Below are 24,774 nucleotides of genomic sequence, written 5' to 3'. Positions count from 1 at the left end.
GCTTGTAATAAGCACAAATTGCTTAAACTTTGGTATTTTTGTCTCGTTTTATGGTCCGTTACGGTCTTTCGGCGGTTAAACTTTTACGCTAGTTTTAAGATTTCTATGCAAGCAAAACTATTTATTAATTTCTTGCTTGATGCAAAACAACCTGATTATATTTCAGAATACTTGGCTTCTTTCTAGTAGGCTTGTTTTTGTAGTGTGTGAACAATACTATATGAGATGTAAGAAAATCACATGGTGACAAACGTAACAAATATAAAACATAACGTGTTTTAAGTGTCTAAGCAGCTCGTAGTGAGTTCTCGTATCCTTATGGATGCTACGATCTATAACAACTCCGAGGCTAAACACTGCTGCGGACTGAATACAAATTTCCTTTCGCTGCTGCTTGCTTTTTTTTTTCTTTTTTGTTGTTGTGGTTTTGTGATATTTACAGAGATACGCCGCATCATGCGGATCTAATCGTTAAATGCCATTCACCACAAGAGCGGGACGTGGGGTCATCGCTGAATTCCCAAATCGGAAAAGCGAAGGTTTGAATGTCAGTGCTAAATCACAGGTCGTGTCCTGGAGGGATAAAACGCTCCGGTATCTCTTCTGTCTTGTCGATAAGAATCAACAATACGTGACTTTATTTATTTTATTTTTAACCTGCAGATGTTTTTCTTCAGCTTCTTTAAATTCACTCTATATTCCTGGTTGATTTAGCTGCTGTGTGTTAGATGAGAATTAGCTGGAATATGAAAGGATGATGGCCATCAGTGCTACCAATCTAATCTAACCACGCCCACTAGCAGTATAACCACACCTGCCAGCGGTGTAACCGCACCCACTAGTGACGGTCTCATTCCGAACCACCATCAATCCAAAAGCCACTGTGAATCCACAATCCAGTCCAGCTTGGATATTCTCTCACACACCTGTCTATGGAATTCGCCTGTTCCTGTTAGCCCTCAGTTACCCCTTCTGTGTATTTACCACCTCATTCACCACGGTCTTGCCGTCCCAGCGTGCCTCTCTGAGCGTTTTTCTTTCTCTGTTCTTGGAGTTTAGATTTTTCGACACTTGGTTTTGTTCTGTTTGTCTGACTTTTCACCTGCACTTGCTTTTGATTTAAGAATAAACGGTCTGCGCGTACATCCATCCGCTTCCGCTTTGCGACCCTGGATCTCCGAGCTAACCGACGCAACAGTACGTAGATATTTTTAGCATTCGTAAAATCTGGTTTTGGTTTTTTTTTTTTTTTAAATAAAGGTTAAACGCATGCTTATTGACCTAGTTCTTTTCCTAATACTTCTCGCATGTTTATAGTCGACTCATTAGTGATCGGCATGAAGTCTCTGTCTTGTGCTCATTCCCAGGACTCGGAGTGTATTTTCATACTTGACCTGAATATTCAAATCCACAGCCGGTACTGACTTTCAGCTCCTTCCCTGTAATGATCTCGGGTTGATTTCTGTATAGGAGAATCATTTTCAAACTGCGGCTCGACTCGATACGTCACTTGCGTGTACGCAGGCTTGCAAAATGGTGGACGTTAGGTTCATGCTTCATTGTTTTTTTTATATATATTTATTTTTGCTTTAGTACAGTATCAACACTCGGTGGGTGCCTGGCGTGTCGTCGTGCAGGAAGAAGCGTTTTAGATCAGGGTCCATTTCTGTGACTAGCGTTAATTTCATCACTGTGTTATAAAATCTCGTGTCACCATCAGTCAATTAAAATGATATCCCAGAGGTGCTAGACATGGACCTGAACACTGCTGCGCTCGCTTTCTAAATTTATCATAAAGCCTATTACAGCTGCTGGTGGTGAGAGGTCTCGGGTTAAAGCTGCTACTTGCTTTTCTGCTCTTTTTATATCTAATCTGTCAGCACAACCTCTGCAATCGGTGTTCGCACCTCCACCGACCTCCATCATCCCTCCCACTAAACACTCGTCTTCACCACCTGCCCGAATAAAAATCTGTCTGCTCGGACTTTGATCGCACCCGCGGTTTGCTCGTCCTCCGTCTCAGTCTGACCGAATGAAAGGTTACGGCACCGCAGGAGCGCTGACCCACGCTGATCCGTTGTTCGTTCGGAGATTTTCCACAATCGAACTTGTTTGTTCTTTGTTCTGTTTTTTTTTTTTTTTTTTCGTACGTTTCCCAGGCAAGATTCTGCTCAGCCGCGGCAGCCTGAGCAAATCAAAGGTGACCTTTCGGCCTGTCTGATGGGAGGAGCCCTTTAGTCCTGCGTGTCCCGGAGCCAGGTGCCGGATGTGGCTCTGCGGTGTCTGAGCGTAGAAATGGAGGAAGACATTTACACTGAAAGGCCTTCAGCTGGAGATCAGATCATTCCTGTAATGTGTTCAGCTCTGAATCCTAACTTGCTCCAGAGATCAATTTAAATACTCACAGGTCCACAGAACCACGCCCGGCCCAAGAGGCGCTCTGAGGAACTCGGCTCTTTGGGTGCTGAGATCCTCCAACTCAACCTCATGCGGCGGTTCACTTTATAATATAGTGTTTATAATAGGCGTAATAAGTGCTTATACTGTAAACAGGGCGCCATAATTATATCATGTGACCACGCCAAAAGAAAATCACCACTACGTCATCTTCTATTCAGAAGAAGAGGCAGGCTATACTGCGTCTACTGTTTAGGTTCGGTTTTAGGTTATTTTTTTTGTTTACTATTTATTTACTCTTATATTTCTATTATGTAAAGGTTTACAGAGAGATCCAATTATAAAAAGCCATTTTTATTATAATGAATTATTTTGACTATTATAGTCTGCAGTGCAATTCTAACAAGTCCATTAAAAATAAACATGAAATGTCCGATTTACAAATTTATTATTTAGTTGGTTTTTTGTTTATTTTTGCACTGCTTTAAAAAGCATTTTCATCTCCAACCCCAGATGAAAATTCAAATCAAAGTTAAACGCACAATGAAACATTTTCTTTAAAAATGTTGTACTTTATTGAATTCGGTTTGAGTTTTATTTGTAACATGATCTTTAACACTAGACGTCGTCACAACGCAGCTTTACAGAGATGTAGATGTAGATCCCTAACTACAGTACAGTATGGGGTTCATTTATTATCGCCGCAAAATCCAGAGATGTTTTTTAAAAAAAAAAAAAAAAATTCTGAAAACTTAATGTCTGTAATAAATGAGCAGTTGTAGTTATCGGATGATTAAAGTTTTATTGGATTGAATTAAACAAATTTGTTTAATTTACGTTCCGAATCGGGCCGTGATTATCCAACATAAAAAAAGCTTTGGGAGAATCATAAATGCTTTACTGTGTATAATATAATATCGATATCAGTAAGTGTTTAAGCTGTAATTATTACGAGCTAGTTATATCAGAGCGTGTTATTGTGGTTTAATGGAGATCGATAAACGTTTAAAATGTAAAAGCTTTGTTTTATCGGTGGTGTTCAAGACGTGAGGTTGGCGTCGGGACGGGGCCGGCTCGGTGCTGCGCTAAAGACCGGAAGGTTGTGGGTTCGATTCACAGGACATCTGTACATAAACACATGATTAAATGAAGAAAAGTTGGAGTAGTTCTCTAGTATGTGAGAAATGACACTTTTTAGAGTGTGCTGTTGTAGGAAAATAATCACACCACCATGCCGTGTTTTATTTCTTACTTCGTTAACGCTCCTTTAGATGGGAAAATACTGGGAAACCAATATCGGGAAATCTGGGCGATTGGAAGCAGAGATTTCTTTTTCACTTTATTACTTTTTCCTTTTATTACCTTCACACTTTGGCAGTTTGTATTTTTATTATACTTCATCATGAGCAAAGAACTCGAAGCTGTACCTATCCCCCCCCCCCCTTTGGATTTCAAGCTAACTCATCCTAAGAAACACGTGAAGCCACCTTCAGCATCGCAGGCCGGCGTAATACATGTAGGGGAAAGCCTTCTGCTATCCGCCGCCTTCTAAATACACGAGCTCACAGATGCTCACTGACTAGTGTCACCCCTATACCCCTCGCACCAGAGCTCACGGCCAGTTTGGCTCTTCTGTATCGCCAGGATTCACCCTCGTGATCTCCGGACAGTCGACTGAGGTGTAGGGACTGAATAACAAAACGTATAGCGGTTAAAAGGTCTTGTTTGAAAGCTTGCTGTTTCTCGTACATCTACGTTACAGCTTAAAAATTGTAGATTGTGAAAATCGGATTATGATCCAAACGCGGTTGTTTTTTAACCGCTAAACTGTGAGTGGATTTTGAAATAAGCCTCTAGACCAAATAATCTCTAAAATATTAATCAGTGCGGTATAGTATGTAAGATTGTGTATTATCCTTAAAAGCACGGGTTCGTAAAGTATTTTTATAGTCAGACATTTGCATATACTTACTTACTTACTTTTTTTTAAATCCGACCCACAAACACGCTCTGCACGTCCCATATTTCCGTTCTGTGCCGGTTTTAACCAGCTCCAGGTGATGATGAACAGTGTTTTGCGAGCTGCAGCAGTTGGAAAATGCACTTTCTTGAGACTCTCAGGGATTGAAGACCTCTGATATATTGTTTAATAAAATTCATTTTTAATCATCCACTAAACGGGCTCGCAGCACCGCAGGAGATATAATGTTTGCCTGGGGGATGTGATAGATGGCGTTAACGCTGAGATTGGATACCCAGGGCCTCGCTGATGACTCCAGCGCGCCTTCCTCAGGATCTCGTCTCCATCTTCGCTTTTTCATAATAGGGCGCAGATTCTCTGATTAACATTTAAAAGCGTATCTCGGTCACATTTTAATTACTCCGGGCATGCACTCCGACAGAAGTTCAATTAAAGCTCATGTATTAGTAATTAAATTCCAGGGGTCGGCTTTCAGTCGGAGGAATGAGACCGTCATCGCGCCGGCTTATCTGTCTCATTCCGAACAGTTAATTACGTGGCCCACTAGCCTTAACAACGACAGACGACGCTGTAAAACCGGGCTGATTTTCCGGGAGAACGTTTTACTGGGTAACGCACATGGAGAGCGTCAGCAAATCCGGAGCAGGGAACGACTAACCGAGGGTAGATTTGCTGATCGTGGAGAAGTGGAATGAGAGGAATTTCTATGCTGTAAATCTTAGACAAGAGCATATATCCAAATTAGCATTCTGGGAAACACGAGCGGCGCTCGTCCTTTTTAAATGCGAACGCCACACGATGCAGAAAATTAGCTCATCAATTATAACGTTATTATAAACTGTTTGGCTAACTCTGACGCGGACAGAATCTTTTTCAGAAGAACCCCGGGACGTGGTACGGTGTATACACTTTACACCACCGTGCTGTACAGTTATAGAGTCTGATCGGTTGGTGATTAACTTTCTCTGACATGTTTAGTGCAGGTTTATAATAATGCGCTCGTTCTAATACGTTATCGTTTCTATAGTAACAGCGACTGTGAGCTGTGGGTAATGAGCTGTTACTATTTAATCTATGGAAGGAGTCTCCTCTGTCAGGGGTCAAGCTGGAACTTTTGTTTTCCGACATCTTCAGAACAAAGGAGTTTACCCCCTTTTTTTTGTTGTTGTTGTTTTTAGATAACGTGACGAGCTGCAGGGTTTGGGTTTCTATCCTGAAAAAAAAAAAAAGTCTGGAATTACTGAAACGAGTAAAAACGTATGCAGGTACTTGAGAGAAAACAGCAAATTCCGTTTAGAAATGAATTCCAAACCGTTTTAGAGGTGAAACGTCTACGATGTTCGTTTTCCTTAACGCATCGATTTTTATATTCAGCTTGTAGCTGCTGAAGCTGCACCATGCATGCTAATGAGCTAACGTTGTAGCCTGAGAGATGACAGATGTTAGCCTTTTAGCATTGAAACCCATCAGCAGTCAGTGCCACGTTTATTATCCAGACTGCAGTGCTGAGACTCGACGCTGCTTAAATCACGGACATGGCTAAACCTTTACGCTGAATTCTTCCACCTAGAAAAAGGTTTCAATAATTCAGATCGAATGTACTTTAATAATTCAGTGATGAAATGCTTTAATTTTACCACGGAGTTATTTTCTCATAATCCATCAGCATGGGGTTTGTGGTATATTAGATGCCAGCAAGAACCCGGTTTATTACAGATGAACTTCAAGGTCAGGACTGAATCACGTTTTATGTGCTCACGTGGCGTAGCTGTAGAACGCGCACGCAGATTGAACTTGTAAATACAGTTCGGGTTTATTCCTGCTCGGAAGCTCCGTCTGTCCTGTAATTCACTGTCTGAACATGAACTCTACCAAAAAATAAGGAATAATAATAATGTCCAGTTATGGCTGATTTGTATTATAGGGACAATCAGTTCAGATGGAGATGACTGTAAAAGGGGCGGGGCTTGAACGAATGAGGTGGGCTTAGGTGACAATTTGTGATTTTATATTGTATTTAGATTCCTTTAAAGATTTCACACTAACGTTTTAAAGGAAATAACTGACTGCCTGATAGTAATTACAATAAGTGTTTTTTAAAATGGGTTTTATTTTGTTTTTATGCACTTCTGTGCGCTGCGATTTTCCATCATCTGTCTAATTCTGCATCAGAAGCTCCGGCCCCGATTTATTAAATGACCATGTGTAAAAAAAATAAATAAATGAATAAAATACTGAATACGATTAAGTAGGATGTGTGGGCGGAGCTAGAATGAGTGCAGGCTATCGATTGGTCAACAGTATCGCCAAGATTCAGTGGAAGAAAATACATGACTGCTTCAGGGTTTGTTTGTTTTTACGGTATTTTAATGTCCCCTGAGAAAGACTGCACTCCATATTCACAGTGCTTTTAACAAAAGTAAAGTATTGGCACCCTCAGGGCTGTTTGAGCCCCTCTCCTTCGTTACAAGAAACAAATTATTCGAGTTGTGACCATTCTGAAAAGACCTGTAGGTGATTGATTTAATTTAGTTAACATAAATTGCAGTTTCTATTCTTTTCACACGACAAGCGGGGCGACCTTAAAAATCATAGCACCCCCTGGTGGTCTGGGGGACTCTAAGGCACCACTTACAGCAAGATCCTGTGTGTGTGTGTGTGTGTGTGTGTGTGTGTGTGTGTGACATGTTCCATGTCTGATCGTGTGTAAGGATCCCAGCGGCCGTTATGATGGATCTCGGCATGAGACCTCCTGAACTGAAGCGATGCTTTTAGAGAACTTCCTCACTTCTCAAACATTCACTTCGAAAAATGGATCAGTGGAAGACGGTCATTGGAATGTAGTAACTGAAATATCAGTCTGATGATCCAATCCAAGATTAAGAGCCATTTCAGTGAGATATGATGTGAAGAAAAGCCACGCCTCCTTCACGGTAACTGATTGACACAGAGGCCACGCCTCTTTCACTGTAACCAATGGACACAGACACTAATTGCTTGGCGTGAAAATGATAAAGATGCCAACTGTCTGTGCTCGAAAAGGTGCTGAAGGTTCTAGACAGAATCACAGCATGTTTTATTCAACACATTATATTTAGAGCGAAAAATACAATTTTAAAACATATTTGTTCAAAAACTAACCCCTTTTCCATTTTCCTCAAAAATAATGTTTCCCTTTATGTATATTCTGTTAAATAATTCCTTTATTTCCAAGGCTGGAGAACGTCCTGTAAACACGTCGGAGCTGCAGGAATGTCGAAGTAAATCGAACATGAGCGCAGCAGGAAGCCATTATGTTGTTTTGTCGCTCCATTTTCATCCTGATAGCAAACCGGTTCGAGGCAGAACAGATTTAAAAAAAAAAAAAAAAAAAAAAAGAAAGGGGAAAAAAAAATAGATCAAACACAAGGATGTTTCAGAAGGCTCGGTTAAAAAGAAGTTTTAACAAGAGCCTTGTCGCACAAGTGGATTTGGAAACACTTCCACGCCACACGCAGAGTCTCGGGATAAAAATGTCGCAAGTACAGAGAGATCGATTCGTCACGAACGGAGCGACTCGGGTGATTATAAACCATCAATCAGCTCGGATTAGTCAGAGTGGGTTTCACTGAGGAAATTAAACTGCTCGTGGTTAGTGTAATATTCAGTCCGTACAGGAGTTCACAGTTTTGTGACAGTTGTGGCCAAAAAAAAAAGCTCGATTGTGCTAAATTGCGATGCAGTTTGTGGAGTTTTTTGTGCTTTTTTTGTTTGTTTTTGTTTTTTTTTTGTGGCAAACTACTCGAATCAGCGAAATCGCACGTAATTTAAATTAAAATGTTTGTTGTAAATGAGACCTTTCCACTGTACTCACTGTTTATCATAATAATAAACTCTTTATTATATGAATTATACCCAGTATAGTAGGTATACCTGTGTAATAACATGTTTATTTTATTACGTCTCACACAGACGTCTCCTTACTCGCGTGCGAGCAAGACGTGTGATCATTTATACCGCTTATACAGTCTATAAGAATGTTCATATGAATGTGAAGGTATGACCGGTTACGAGCCTGTGTGTAGTTTACAGCCGCTTCCGAGAGCAGGCGTCGTGAGATTGATCAGACACGTTATCCATCATCGCAGCTGAATCCTGAATACTGATTGAACTCCTTACCTCTTCACATGTGTCTCAATCTCCTCCTTAACCAGAGAGATTGTTCATGGTGAACCATTTTCGGTGTGAACTTTGCTGGCAGTGCTGCCCCCTGCTGTTCAACCTGGGAAAATGCAGTCGGATTTCTGCTGCACATTAGATTTTATTTTTAAAAAAATTTCAGGCCTTTGTGACTGTTTTTGCCAAAGAAAGAAAGAAAAAGAATTACTTACTACATAAATAAATACTGAAGAAGAAATAAATTAAAGGCGTGTGAATGAATGAACAAACATTAATGAACTGATTCCTTCATTCTATATAAAATAAATAAATAAATAAATAAATAAAAAGAAATGAAGGAATGAACAACCAAAATGTGTTTTTCTTTAATTATTAATTCATTCGTTTAATTAAGAATCTCTGGTTATATTTCAAATTTTCTGGGAGGGGAGGTTTTTTTTCCCCCTTTTATTTATTTATTTATTTATTTATTTATTTTGACACCGTTTAAGGGGCAGGGGCTGTACAAACTTTGAAATGTGGCTTCTCCCATTTTTTTTTTTTTCTTTTTTTAACATCAGGGGTGAAGAGTCTGAGAGATTGAGATTTAACAGACAGCAAGGTTTTAGTTTGCACTCCACAAGTAAAGTGCTTGTCAGCTTCAAGGCTGAATGATTTGAATTATTTAGTGGCAGGAAAAAAAAAGAGAGTGAGCGAGAGAGTGAATACTCAAGTTACAGAGCAGGAGGATCTGGATGGATGGATGGATGGATGGATGGATAGACGGACGGATGATGGAGCGGGAATAGAAAATGTGGAACTCAGCAATACTTCTGTGGCCCTTTTTAATAACTCAGTGTGTGGATGAAAACACAGTAACGCCCTTAATCCCTAACTGCTTCACACTACCGAGTCTCCCTAAGAATCCCGTGCTGGGACCGAAGACGACTCATATTTCTATGAACACACTTAATCGCACGCCCACATCTCCATATATGGACTTGAAGACACGCCTGTTGTTGACAATATATACAAACATTCTTTGTTTTTACTAGAAGACCTCCATATATGGCTTTATGTAACACACCCTGGTTCCTATATATGGACTTAAAGGCACGTCCTCATGGACACACCCACATTTCCATATATGGACTCAAAGATATGCAACTTGTATTCTATATACGCCAAAGGCAGTAGATTAATTTTGTCTACCTCAAGACTTCCATACAGTGCTGTCAAAAAGTATTTGCCCCAGCCTGATTGCTTCTGTTTTTGTGTATATCTCGTACTAAATTGTTTCAGAAATTTAATACATATATCTATCTAAGGTAAAACAAAGGCAAGCTGGGCATGTCCACTCAGAGCTGCTTGTATTTGCATGTACACACTCACTGACACACCTGCATTTCCATATATGGGCTCAAAGACACGCCTCTCGTAGTCTGCGCATGCAAATGGAAATAATAAAATACTTGTACATCTCCTCAGAGGTTTATTATTTTTTTAGACCCGGACCTCTGGGAGGCTTCAGGACCTGAAAGATCCGGTTACAGTTTGCTAAAAAGTGCTTATTAAAAAGCCGGGGGCTGTGGGTGAAGTCTCGGCTGAGATGAAGGTTTAACCTTTACAAGGCTAATGAAGTGAGGAGAGTGTTGTGGAAACAAGGACATGCAGGATCGCTGATGCAGAGAACTACTTTTACAGATCGTCCAACTCCCGCACTCGTCTCCACGCCCCCGCTGGACCCGAATTATCCTCCAGAAGAGAGGACAGGAACACGTTTATGTGAAACTTCTGACTTCAAATGTTTCTGTATCTGTGAAAAGTGGCAGAACTACATTTATTTATTCGTTCATTCAGCCTTCCTTCATCCGTCCATCCATCCATACTTACTTACTTGTATGAATGACATAACTTCATTTAGCCTTTCATTCATTCATTTATTCAGTCATGCATCCATCCATCCATCCATTAATCTATTCACCTATTCATCAGTCCATTTACTCATCCAGTGATTCATTTTTTCACCACATTAAATTATTTATTCATCCATCATCCATATATCTACCATTTATCTATCCACCCATCCATTCATTAGAACATTCATTAATTCATTCATCATTTACTCATCCATCCATCCATCATCCTTTCATTCATTTTTGTCACCATATTCAATAATTCATTCGTCCCTCATCCGTCTATCCATCCATCCATTCCTTCACTCGGTCATCCCTTTATCCATTTATACATCAATTTTATCCATTGAGTTGTTCGTTATACTTTTATCCGTCCATCCGTCCATTCATCCATCCGTCAATTTAAAGATGCTGTTTGTCATTTTAATTGTTTCTATACTTGCGTAAATGAAAACCTCATTTATCCAGTCATCCATTCATTTATTCATCAGACCATCCAGTGATTCGTTTTTTCACCACATTAAATAATCTATTCATCCATCATCCATATATCTATCCACCCATCCATTCATTCGAGCATTCATTAATCCATTCGTTATTTACTCATTCGTCCAGTTATCATCCAGTCATTCATTTTTGTCACCATATTGAATAATTCATCCATCCCTCATCCATCTAACCATTCATCCATCTATTCATCCATTCCTCCACTTGGTCATCCGTTCATCCATTCCTCCACTCGGTTATCATCCATGTATTCACTTGTCCATGCATTCATCCATCCATTTTCTTTCATTCGTTCGTTCATTCAACTGTGCATCCACCTACTCCTCCATCCCTTCACTCAACCATCCCTTTATCCATTCATCCATCAATTTATCCATTGAGTCGTTCATTATACTTTCATCCATCCGTTCATCCATTCATCTTCACTAAGCACAGGGTGTTCAGTATAGAGGTTTTTCTGTAGCTCCTAAAAGTAATTCAGCACACTTTTTTTTTTTTTTTTTAAAGTGTAAATTTTGAAGAGGTTCTGTGTAGAATCCTACAACTGATGCTTTCTCTCTCAGAAAGGGTTCTAAACAGAACCTCTCTTAGGAAGCTAAAGAACGGATGGAAGCCACACAGACACAACGTTCAATCTAACTATAAACAGATTTTCAAAACGTGTCATTCTGTAATTATTATAGTTGTAATCGTTCGAGTTTGTGAATCGTTGTGCTGGAAGAAGAATAAGACACTTCAGGGTGTGCTGTTGGTGGAAAATGATCTTCAGAGTGGTAACAGTATCTCCGCTTCATCGCACCTCTCCGCTGTTCATGATTTTACTGGAACACACGGTGTTTTATTTCTTACGTACTTATGTTCCTTTATTTCATGCTGTAATAATAACAAACATTTCATACAAAGCTTCATCATCACATTAACATCATCATCATCATCATGATGATCAGAAACCCTCCGTTATAAACCAGTTCCAGTCTGTAAATGCACAATATAGCGAAAAGAAACGGTTATAAAACGTCATGAAGGGCTAAGTATGAAAACATATCAAACCAGTTAAGAGTAAAAATGAAAGAATTTAAAGCATTTGAGTAAAAGAGAAATAACTTGACGTGCCAGAATTTCTCACAGTATTTTTCACTCTGTCATTTTGACACATTCAGTAGGAGAAAGGCAGAAATTATAGACTGGGGCTGCACCTGTCTGTGCACCTGGTAATAATCGGATATCGTCTTGAAAGACTGGTGTTATTCACTGGAGAGTAAAATAACAGATGTCTTTTCTCTGACGTTAAAAAGCCAAGGCAGCCTGTAGTGTTACTGCTTTACCACCAGGTGGCGGAGTAAGCACATGTCTAAACACACTGTACACACTTTATTTTCACTTTTGGAGATTAACCGGGCATCAGCATTATTATTATTATTATTATTATTATTATTATTATTATTATTATTATTATTATTATTATTTTACCTTCATTTAATGATTAATGTGTTTAGAATCCATATCTCATGGACTGCACCTGTAAAATAAACTGTAATCCACTCTTGTCTTATTTGTATATTACAGCATTTTTTTTAAATAGCCTACATTTGAAAATATTTATAGCATCTGCACATACTGTAATTACAACAATATGACGAAAAACCTGATTATTAGACATTATTGCACTGTTCATTTCACGTTTACGGTTTATTAGATTTGATGTAGTTTTATTTTATGTATTGAAAGACGGTAGAGTAAGACAACATAACATATCACGCTGATGTGAATTATAAAAATATATTCTGATTCTGAATCGTATTTATCGGAAACTAACTCTGTATCCGATTCTTAGTCTGTGAATCGGAAACCCGATTCTGACTCTGACTCTGAACTTGAATCTGATACTGAAAATGATTCTGACTCTGAATCTGTTTTGTTGCATGAGGAATCAGGTTGTGTCTCATGTTGTCAGGTCTTTCATGTTCTGAGCTCTAGGTCTAATCTCATCTAATCTAATCACATTGTAACGTGCAACTGTGTCCGATTCTCGATAATTGTGCGATGTGTTTACATGCCGTGGGAGAGCCGTGAGTCTGCAAAATGAATACATGTATAACAGTAATAGCACTGCTCTGTCATACATGAGTACAAAGATTGAAAGTTTATATTTATAATATATATATATATATAATAATAATCCATCCATTTTCTGTAGTGCTTATCCCACGCAGGGTCGCGGAGAGCCTGGAGCCTATCCCAGGGGACTCGGGGCATGAGGCGGGGGACATCCTGGACAGGTGCCGACCCAGCGCAGGGCACAATCGTACACACGTTCACACACTACAGACAGTTTAGACATGCCAATCAGCATACAACAAATGTCTCTGGACTGTGGGAGGAAACCAGAGTACCCGGAGGAAACCCCCGAAGCACAAGGAGAACATGCAAACTTTGAGCCCACAGGGCGGAGGCTGGATTCGAAACCCCAACCCTAGAGGCAGCGTACTAACCACTAACCCCACCATGCCATCCAATTAATGATTATTTTATCTATATTATTCAACACAAAAAATGTTGTTTTTTTTCCGCTTTACTTTACTCAATCACGCTACACTCAGCCTGGACTCTCTGGAACTCTGGAGTATTTATAAATTCCATGAGATAAGAGCGTGCCATGAGAACATGGAAATGACGACCCAAGTCACAAAAAAGCCAACTTTTTTCATTAAACAAAGTTCAAAATCATGCAAGATGCATGATCAGAATTTACATCTTGGATCAGTTTTATCTTTGTGTAATCAAAGTTGACCGAGTGACCTGGGACATCATTTCTATACTGTACTTCCATGGCACACGCTTATCTCTTATCTCTTCTGGAATTTATAAATAACAAAAGAACAAAAGAGTTCCAGAGAGCTCAGGCTGACTGTAGCGTGACTGAGTAAAGGAACACGTAGCAGTGTGTTCAGGTCATTCGCAGCTAATTCGAGTCATGAAACTCGGAATCAGAATCTTTTGATTGGCCATTTTTAAAAAACGTTTCAGTTATGAAACACCGTAACGTGCAAAACTTAAGAAGTTTAACTTCGGAGCCGTACTCGATGTTAAATTCAGCTAGCTAGATTGTAGCTAAATGTAAATTTAGCATTGCAATGCGACATGCTAGGCTAGTCAGATTTGAACACTGATTTAACATCAGTTCAGCGTAAATTTACCAGTCATTTGCTCGCAACAGTATTGTTGAAAAAAGAAATATATATATATATATATATATATATATATATATATATATATATATATATATATATATATAAATAATATAAAGGAGAGTGAGAATTAACGTGAGCATTTCCGTTTTCTTGGGAGAATAACATACAGAGGGCAACTTCAAAGGGTTAAGTGAAGTGATAAGAAAAAAGTTCAAAAGACTTCAATAGACAAAAGGAGAGACTACGAGACAGACTAGAAAAGGAATTATACAAGCATGTCTTGGAAGTTAAGAACTTGTATTTATCCAATGGACCATCAAAGAATCCATTTTTTCCAAAGCGCTAGATGACCTTAAGACCCGAAACTGCTTGTGAACTCATCTGATGTGTGATATTCATCTGATGTTTTGGATTATCTGATTCCACTCGGAAAAGCTGCATGCATCCAGTCGTATCAGCATAAGCATGATGTTATGTAAGCAGGGTTAAACCTCAGGAGCACAATTAGTGGTCAAACTGCCCATCGTGGTGAAAACCACTTCCAAAGGTTTAGGAACATGCAAAAAATAAAATAAAATAAAGCCGCCTGGTTGGTGCTTTATTTATGCGATGCCGGAAATGTCAGGAAACAAAAACGCAGCAGCTTCAGTGGAAAGTCAGCATGAGAAAATAATCCGCTTAGTGTCTCTACCTGTGCACAGGACTGACTGGGGTGGCCAGAGCGGGGCACGGAGCTCGTGTGGGGTGGCCTTAACTTACCAAAACAGATTCATGACTCATTATATAAACATGCAGATGCTAAAGCTCGACACACAGCATGTTTCAGCGCATGTTCATTTCAATATCCGGGTTTAAATCCACTGTCATTTTTGTAGTGTGGCTTTCTACAGTTTCCTGTTTGTATTTGTACTTTTTTTGTATTTGTATCTGAGGTTGTGTCCTGTTCTCCATGTGTCCGTGTGGGTTTCCTCCTCCTGGTTCTCTGGTTTCCTCCCTTCTTCCAAAAACGTGTGTGTGTGTGTGTGTGTGTGTGTGTGTGTGTGTGTGTGTGTGTGTGTGTGTGTGTGTGTGTGTGTGTGTGTGTGAGAGTGAGTAATAACTGAAAGTATAGATGCAACTTCTAGGATTTTTTTTAACCAGTTTAACTAGTTTAGATTAATAACTACTAATATAAACTATATAGCCTAGAGGAATTCATTCAGGTAATATGGAGCAATCTTTCACTATGACATTTGTAAAAAAAAAAAAAATAATGATGATTATGATAATAATAATAATAATAATAATAATAATAATAATAATAATAATGACATCGTGGCTAACTTCAGTGCCAAAAGCTTTTTCTGTGACATCGACACTAACGCAATAACAGCCGGTGTTTAAAGCCCTGAGCATGTCGAGTCACTGAAGTAGAACCAGATTTGCTAGAACCACAATATGGTATAATTAACAACACACACATCTAAATGTACACTTTCATGTTCTTGACATCTTGAGCAAACAAACTCCAGATGCGTTTCGGTGGTTTGTATTTTTTTTTATTTCTTCTTTCATCTTTCCATCTCGACTCGCACTGAGTTAGCGGTGACATTTGAGTTACTGTTAAGATCTGACTGCCTGTAAGGTCCTGTCGTCTTTTTATCACGCACACTTAATCAGATTGTCTATTTATAGTGTGGAATTATGGGGGAGAGTAAAGCCTCGACAGTGCAGCTAGTGTTTATTACATCACATACTGTCCCAAATTAAATCAGAACGGTTTTCTATAATTCCCACATACAGGCTGATTTTTATATTATTTATGTCCTGACAGACCTTTCACTCCATCTGGCTCAGTAATAAAGGGGCTCTGTATTTCAGTAACACACAATCCGCTACTGAGATCACCGAACACCTGAGGGAACGCAGGAAATGAACAAAGACTCCACAAATCGGAGAGTGAAAGCTGATCTGCAGTGTCTGTGCGATCGGACGTGCGTTTCAGGTGATACGATGCCGAACAGGTGCGGCTTTCATGAGCTTTTAGAAGATTTAGCTCTTGGGAAAATAATGAAACAGGGGGTTAGTGAGTAAGCAGAATTTTCATTTCTCTAAAAGAGCTCGATAGATCCACGGGTCACATGAGACAGAATGTTCACAGGACTGCATTGATTTGTGGAGACGATGTTTTTAAAAAAAAACAAAACAAAAACAACAACAACAACAACATGAAATTCTCATATGGTCGCTTAAACATGTAGAAAACACCCCTACTGTGAAGCATGGTGGTGGTAGCATGGTGTTGTGGGGAATGGATGAATGGAGCCAAATACGGCACAAAAGATGTACTGGAATTTTTATTTATTTTTTTTAACAACTAATTATAATTCAGCTAGATTTATACAATAGATGCAACATACATCAGTTTACTCAAATAGAGTTTCATGACTTTCTGAGTAACTACCATTAAGGGAGAATTTTCATGGATAAAGTTTAACAGATTAAACCAGCTAGCAAGATATTTATACATTTATCACATGGTAAAAAAACAAAAAAAAAAAAAAACAGCACAACATCAGTGGAAAAGTTTGCGTCTCTCTTCCTGAATGTGTTACTGCAACCCCAATTCCAAAAAAGTTGGGACGCGGTGTAAAATGTAAATAAAAACTGAAGGCAATGATTTGCAAATCTCATAAACCCGTATGTTATTCACAACAGAACATAGAAAAGTTATCAAATATTTAAACTGAGTATACATACCGTACATACATGGCCGCATTACGTCTCAAAAAAGTTGAGACGGGGCAACAAAAGGCTGGAAAAGTAAGTGTTAGTGAAAAGAAACAGCTGGAGGTCGATTGGGAACGGGTCAGTAAGATGATCGGGTATAAAAAGAGGATCTTAGAGAGGCGGAGTCTTTCGGAAGTAAAGATGGGAAGAGGTTCACCAATCTGCGAAAAACGCATCTACAATGTGTGGAACAATTAACGCCATCAAAATGGAGTTATAAACTCGTGGGAGGAAAGGATTGACCAGTCCACTTCTGAAATGTAAAACTATACCTTTTGGATAGTTCTACTTTCTTATTCCTCTTTTCCCTGCTGAAAAAAAAACTATAGAACTCATAATACAGAAATTCTAATGGTTTCCACTATGTATACCATTAAAAACCATCAGCTAACCATTAAATCACCATTAGCATTACTGGTCCTTAATGGTATCCACTAGACATAACCTGCCAACAATAGGAGGAAACAAATTACCAGTAGAGACCCACAGGGACCATTACAGTTTCCATTAAAGCCATTACAAATTCTATAAGTGTTTCCGTTGTGTCTTAATATTTTAGAACGTCCTCAAAACGAATTTGTTCCTGTTCTTACTTACGTTACAGCAGCTATAAACAGTCGTTCCCTCACCAGCATCTCTTTATTCTCTCTCTTGAAGTTAATAAGACAAAGAAAATGCAGCGTGTAAGGTTACAAAGCGCTGACACTGGAGACTCCTTCCATAAATGTTATAGAAATGTCTCCTCACAGGTCAACGATTACACGAGCGCATTAATATAAACCTGTGAGCTGCTATTATAGAAAATAAATCTACACCGTGCGATCGAGCGATTCGTTACTGAGGAGCTTGATGTAAGGTGAGGGGGTTTATTTTATCATGTTTGTGATTTTTTTTTAGTGATAAACATTCTGTAGTTTTGGAATTGATTGTGGAGAAATCCAGACAAAACACACATGTGTATCTACCTGTGTTTTGTCTGTGGGGAAAAGATTAAAGGGCGTTTTTACCTCTGAATCAGCCGAAGTTTCCACTACATGATCTCCATGAACATGCAGTTGCTATGGAAACCATGAGCACTGAGGCGTTACAAACAAGGAAGAGAAAAGAGATGAAAAGGGAGCGAGGAGGATGGTGATAGGCTGTGTGTGTGTGTGTGTGTGTGTGTGTGAGAGAGAGAGAGAAACAGGTAGAAAAAAAGGGACGAGAGAGGCCGTGGGAAAATGCAAAGCAATCATGGGGGGGTTGGATAAGGATAGAGTGATGGCTGAAATAGATGATGAAAAAGTGATTTTTTTAAAAAAAAAAGAGAGGTTAAAGGAGAAATGTAAATAGAGTAGATGGAAAAAGAGAGAACGATTCAAAGAGAGTAAAGAGATGGAGAAAGAAGTGTAGAATAGGAAAAAGAGGGTGAGAAAGAAAGAATGAAAGAAAGATGAGAGGAGAGGGAGATATCCATCTCTCTCTCTCTCTCTCTCTCTCTCTCTCTCTCTCTCTCTCTAATCATCTCTTAGGTGGTGTATTTGGTCAGCTTGCCTTTTGTCTGCGCACACACACACACACAATGTAAAGCGACACACTTAAACGATTATCCTGTCATTCTATCTCCTTACACATTCCTAGGTAGCAGTGTGTGTGTGTGTGTGTGTGTGTGTGTGTGTGTGTCTGAATGGCATGAAAAGGCATGTTGTGGAACAGCTAATCCATGATCATGTGACTAAAACCTGAAAGCATGTGTGAGAGAGAGAGAGTGCATGTGTGTGCTCACTGTGCCAATGTACCTGTACAAGGTGCTGCCTGGTACCGCAGAAGGATCCACCCCCACACTACACACACTACACACACACACACACACACACACACACACACACACATTTTATTTGAGGCCCAGCTGTACTCGGTGTACCTGCTTGAGGTGGTGCACAAAAATCCACAGTGGCCTCTACATGATTTACACTCAGTGAGGCATCTCAAGCATTCTGTCTTTCTCTTCTCTATGGGGACAATATTGCTCAAAAGTAATGGAACCCTATAGATACCAGTTTAACATGACGCACTAAATCTGCAGTCACAGTCTCCACTATAAACATAAGGACAAAAGGACGTCTCAGGGCTAATAAGCCGAAATCTTATAGACAAACGTTTTCTTCCTGAAGTGATTTCTTCAGGAAATCACTGAATTTCCTGTGCTTTATCAAGCATAAAATCTGAAGGTGAAACGGTACGTTGGAATAAATTCTGATGATTTGTATAAATTCCCTTACAGAAAAGTCACTTTACTTCCAACATGGTTTTTAGACCACTTTCACTTTTTTCATACGATTCAATCATTTTCACGTGTGATTTCTTCATTTTCATGTGACTCAACGTTTTCATGTGTGATTCATTTATTTTCAAATGTGGTTCGTCACGTTTTAATTTTACATTTTAAAAAATCCTCATTTGCTTCCATCTTAAAACTTTATATAGTGAAGATGTCAAGATTCAAGTCAAGAGTCAGACATCCAACGACACCTGAAACACAAGGGACGCTCCTGGAACACCTGAAACACAAGGGCCGTGTGTGTCAGAATGGAACAAACCATTTCTGAAGAAGGGGGAAGTCTGTGGCTCTCCTGCCTAAAACCAGTTATCAACGCTTCAATATAGCTAAAAAATAGAGAGCGAGAGAGAGAGAGAGAGAAAGGGAGAGAGAGAGATATTATTAGTTATTATTAGTCCATGACCCAGTGAACCAGTACCAGGATGTATTTATTGATGGAGACTTCACAGCACAAGCACTTCTGTAAGTTGCTCTGGTGGAGAGACATGTGACCGAGGTTAGAGAATTTAATTGGAAGCAAATTTAGTACATGCTCTTTTTTGTAGAGATGTGTACAACAATTTTTGAAACTGCAATTTGATTTAAATATTTATAAATATATATAAACATTAACTATATTTTCATGGATACATAATATGTAAAGAAAAATAATAATAATAATAAATAGATATATATTTAATAACATTGCATAATACTTAATTCAATAATAACAGTAATAATAATAATAATAATAATAATAATAATAATAGTTTAATTCTAAATAATAAAGTGAAATATTATTTTCACTTTTAATTTAAATAAATGATATTAAATTAAATTCAATTAAATTCCTAAATAGTGTTCATTTTTGAAACATCATTTTTATTTTATTTATTTTACTATGGAGGGAGAATAACGGACTTGTAAATGTTTGCAGTAGTAATATAATAACACAACCTTTTTTATCTGTTTATAGTTACATTTAATTAATATTTTTTTTAACAATGTAAAATAGTCTAAATATTTTCCTTCATTGACAGAGCTGCGGATATTATCCTGACCAACAGGGGGCAGTGTAGAGCACAGGAATCAGTTCCCCCTGTAGTTCCTCTCTACCCTGGAACAAGATATTCAGGATCTCCACTTCTCACTGGGTAAAAAAAATCCAACATGGAGGTCGTATTAACCAGAAGGGGGATTTTTAACCATCTTTAAGTCGAGGTGGTAGATTCTGTAAGTAGCTGCCCCAAGGGTATGTCATCGGGGTCAACAGGGTGCCAAGAACAGGTGGCAAGTCATGATTAGAGCAGAGCGAAACCCCACCCACCTCCACCCACATGCCAGTGATCTCACACTGGGTGAAGTAAGGGAAGAGGGCAAAAGGGCAAGAGAGAGAGAGAGAGAGAGAGAGAGAGAGAGAGAGAGAGAGAGAGAGAGAGAGAGACAGACAGCGAGTCAGAGAGAGAGAGACAGACAGACAGAGAGAGAGAGACAGAGAGAGGCGAGGAGGTTGTCATGAACCTGAGAGACAGAAAAAAGCAGGATGGAAGATGATTATTGATTTTGTGTGCCTCTTAAGAACACTTAGATGTAATAATGCAGCGTAAGTGTAAAAGTGTGTAATAATGTTTTAGTGATAGTAATAATAAATTTCTATAATATTCCCATGGATGATTAAATCATTAAAACATCATCAAAAAGTCATTCAGTCTGAAATGGAATGTATTCGGTACTTCACTTTGCTAGCGAGTTAGCAAGTAGCTTTTTCACATTAATTAGCAAACTAGCCGACGGACATGAAACGTTTTGGTTTCGAGTCAATAACTACCTCAAACTGCTACTCTGCTAGCTATAGTATAGTTTGTCGAGTATTCTGATAAGCCTAACTTCTGGCGTTTACTACAGAGTCCGGTCATTTTTAGGCACAAATTCATGAGCAAGAACTGCCTGCTTAACTGACATGGCAGTACAAACTCTTTGTTGTAAAGTTGTGGGTTAATCTATCGACGTTTTAAAAGCTGGGGAACATTTTAGGGTTCTAGAACCTTTTGTAAAGTTAAAAAAAAAATTATGATTTATTTTATGATATGTTGTTCTGTTAGCTTGGTTCCACGTAGCCTTTTAAAAGCGCTCCTCAAAGTTTCTTAAGGTTAGCTTTCTAAATAAAATAATGTCGTGGTTGAATAATTCACTCATTTCCTTTACACATGTGGTCACTTGTGCGATGCAGTGATCCACACTTTCACTTCGTGAGTCGAACAAACCGGGTGTGCTAATGAACGCTACGAGATGACTGTCCTGTAATGCAAGTAAGATCTGGAAGCGAGTAAACACATTCCAGAATGAATCCACTCGAGTAGAAATATGGGTTTCAGTTGCTCCATGACAACGCACATGATCTGAAACGTAGATCTGGAGTGTAAAAATGCCTCTGGAGCAGCCAATCTTTTCACTCACCGACACTGAGGATGAGAAACGATGATAAGCATTAAAAGTACACTCCGTACTTACTGAACTCGTTATTCAGGTCTGGGCGTCTCTTACCTAGAAAGAGCTTTGTACATTCACGTGATAAATTACAGAGCACATTTACACCCGAGTCCGTAAGATAAGGTGTTGGTGGTGTTCTTTTTACGATTATAAACTAAGACACACAAGATGTGTAATTTGGGCGCATCACAATCCCCTGAGGCTGTTTGTGTTCAGAGTCGCAACCGTGTGCAGGAGAAATAAAAATTGTAACAGGCGTATACATGCAGCGCAAATGCTAGTCATGCTTAATTAGTGTTTGTAACAGTAACCAATTGATGCTAAAGCAACACACGATCTGCTCTAACAAATTCTTTGTTACAGTCATAAAATAGTCACTCGGTGTCAGTCCTTTCCGATAATTCATTGCAAGCATACAGACAGGTTAACAGTGCATTCACATCATAGAGGAGTAACCGTAATTAATGCCTTCTATCTCCAACCTCGAACCTCCAGAATGGAACTTTTTTTATTGTTTATCCTCTTAGACGACTATTTACTTTTTAATGATCACTCCATCGTACGTTTATCCAATGACGGTTATATTTAAGGTTGTGGAACATCCACAAGTTCGTCCCTGTTCTCACTCACATGGCATCACAGGTTATACGCTAACGCTAGCTAACATTAAATACAAAATCGCGGCTTAGAAACGGCTACAAGCGAGTTTGAGGGGACGTAAAACATCAGTTTAGCTGCTACGATTTCGGCAAATATAATTCAGCTCAGAGCTAGAAGGTTATTAGCTAAGCACTGATTCGGCAGCAACACAAAGTAGCGTGTTTGTTTTGATCTGTATTGCAGTGTGCACTCACACACCAGTAAATCCTGTAGCACAGGTCTTAAAGTTTACTGATTAATCTCTCTCAGTAATCTTATTGCTAATTTCACCTTCGAAGATCCAAACTGGTGTAACTGGCAGTACGCCTTTTGATGCAACGGTTGGTTATAAAAGTATACAACTGATTATAAATGTAGTATCTGTAACTAGACAGCTTAAAAAGCTAACAGAAATGAAAGAACTGCTAATATACAAATAGATGGAGTAGATAAAATTATTAGCTTTACTGTAGCATTCACAACAACGCCAAATCACTCGATGCTAATGTTTGTAATTTTAGTGATATGTCATCATTTCTTAGCAATTTACCAACACATCTGAAAGAAAAGTTGATATTCTTGATAGTTTTGACTGGGTTGAACATCCTGCCTGTTGATTGTTGGTATATGTGCTAGCTAAATCACCTCAGTAATTAGCTAACTTATGCTAAGCAAACATGTTCCTCAGTCCTTGTACCAAGCTTGTGCTTAGCATACAGTACATGTCTCCCAGTCGCCCAGCAACACTTTTCTCACAAATGGCTAACATATTTGTGTTTAGCGTCCATATTAACAACATTAGCACTCATGCTAATAAATAAATAAACTCACTCAACAAATGATATTCATTTCATTCATCTGAGTGCTAATGCTAATGTTTATGGATGTTTATAGGTGTTTTTGACTTGAATGATTAGTTCATTTTAAAGGACTCTCTTCTAAAGATTTATCTTCAGTTAGTCTAGAGATTAGAGATTCAAATGAATCAAAATATGCAAAGATTCCTTTAAGTGCATGATTCAAAAGAATCAGGTCCCTAAAATGAGCCACACTGTAACATCGGTGGCTATTATTTGTAAGCAATAATATTAAAGATATAACTTCAGTTACTTTAAATAGCATAGAGTTTAGAGTTTCTGGACACCACTCTAAGTGGTGAATCAAATGAATCAACATGTGAAAGTTTCAATTCACTTAAATGAATGATTCAGAAGAATCAAATCCATAAAATGAGCTTTAATATCTATTAATTATAAGAAATAGTATTAAAGGTTTAACTTCAGTTATTACTGTAACTGTAATTGTCCAGATTATAGAGTTTCTGGTGAGTTTCTGGTGAATCAAACGAATCAAAATGACAACAATCGTATTACTTGATTGGTGTGAATGTCTGCATGAGGTTGTCTTCTGCACCATGTAGCGTTCTTTCGCACTGACGTCTAACTCCGTCTATTTATTATTTCTTTATTAATATAAATTCTCATCTGTTTACGACGTTCAGTGCGTTTTAACGATTCACTTCAGTCGATGTAATCAAGTCCCTCCAGTGAGCCACCATGTCTGTGGACATTATTTGGACAGTCATGCATTACTCATGAATGCATTCAGTCTGTTGCTGATTACATCACAGTGACTGATTTGGGTATTGTGTTTATCCAACAGTACTCCTTTACAGCTTTTAATCATCAGGCATTATTCAAACAGAAAAAAAGAAACGCTGTGTATTTGTGCACTGGGTGTTGCATAATTGTGCACTCAGCGTCACACACACCCCGTCCCTATCAGCGTGCTTATCAGCGAGCTGCACAGCCCCGGGTCTCGCCCACTCTTCTGCTGACTTCTGTACAACAACAGCAAAAAGTAAACATTTATCTCTGGCGAGTGCGTCAAGTTTCAATTAAATGTAAAGAAAACGGACTTTTGTTTCAGGGCTAGTTTTAGTGCTAGTTCCCTTTTACGTTACTGTGAAGATATGATGCTAACTACGATTGTTAAACTTTAGCGCTAAGCCGATCAACAATAAAGCACAGAAGCAGTGATCAGTCCATCCCTAAAACAAGCATTTTAACCATTTTTTGAGTCATGCATGAGAGTTATACCTCCATAAATCCTCAGATCCTTTATGGCTTTATGGCTAGCAGACCAGCTAATGCTTTCTGCTAGTTGGTCTTCATGCCAAGGAATGTGGAACAGATATATTGCTTTAGCTACGTGTGAAATGGATAGCACAGTCCTTTTTTTTCGGTTGCTATATGATGCTAAGCCGCTTTGGAGAAGTGTGTATGTGTTTGTGTGTGTGTTGGCCAGTTTGCAACTCAAAGCCTCAGGTAACTCCTACTATCCTCCTACTATTAAAGTGCTCTGAAACCTTCATCGAACGATCGACATTGTGCCCGGATGTGTGTGTGTGTGTGTGTGTGTGTGTGTGTGTGTGTGTGTGTGTGTGTG

This window comes from Ictalurus punctatus, chromosome 20 (genome assembly GCF_001660625.3).
Source record: "Ictalurus punctatus breed USDA103 chromosome 20, Coco_2.0, whole genome shotgun sequence".
NCBI lineage: Eukaryota > Metazoa > Chordata > Actinopteri > Siluriformes > Ictaluridae > Ictalurus > Ictalurus punctatus.
The sequence above is the reverse complement of the archived record's forward strand: the minus strand, read 5'-3'. Positions refer to the sequence as shown.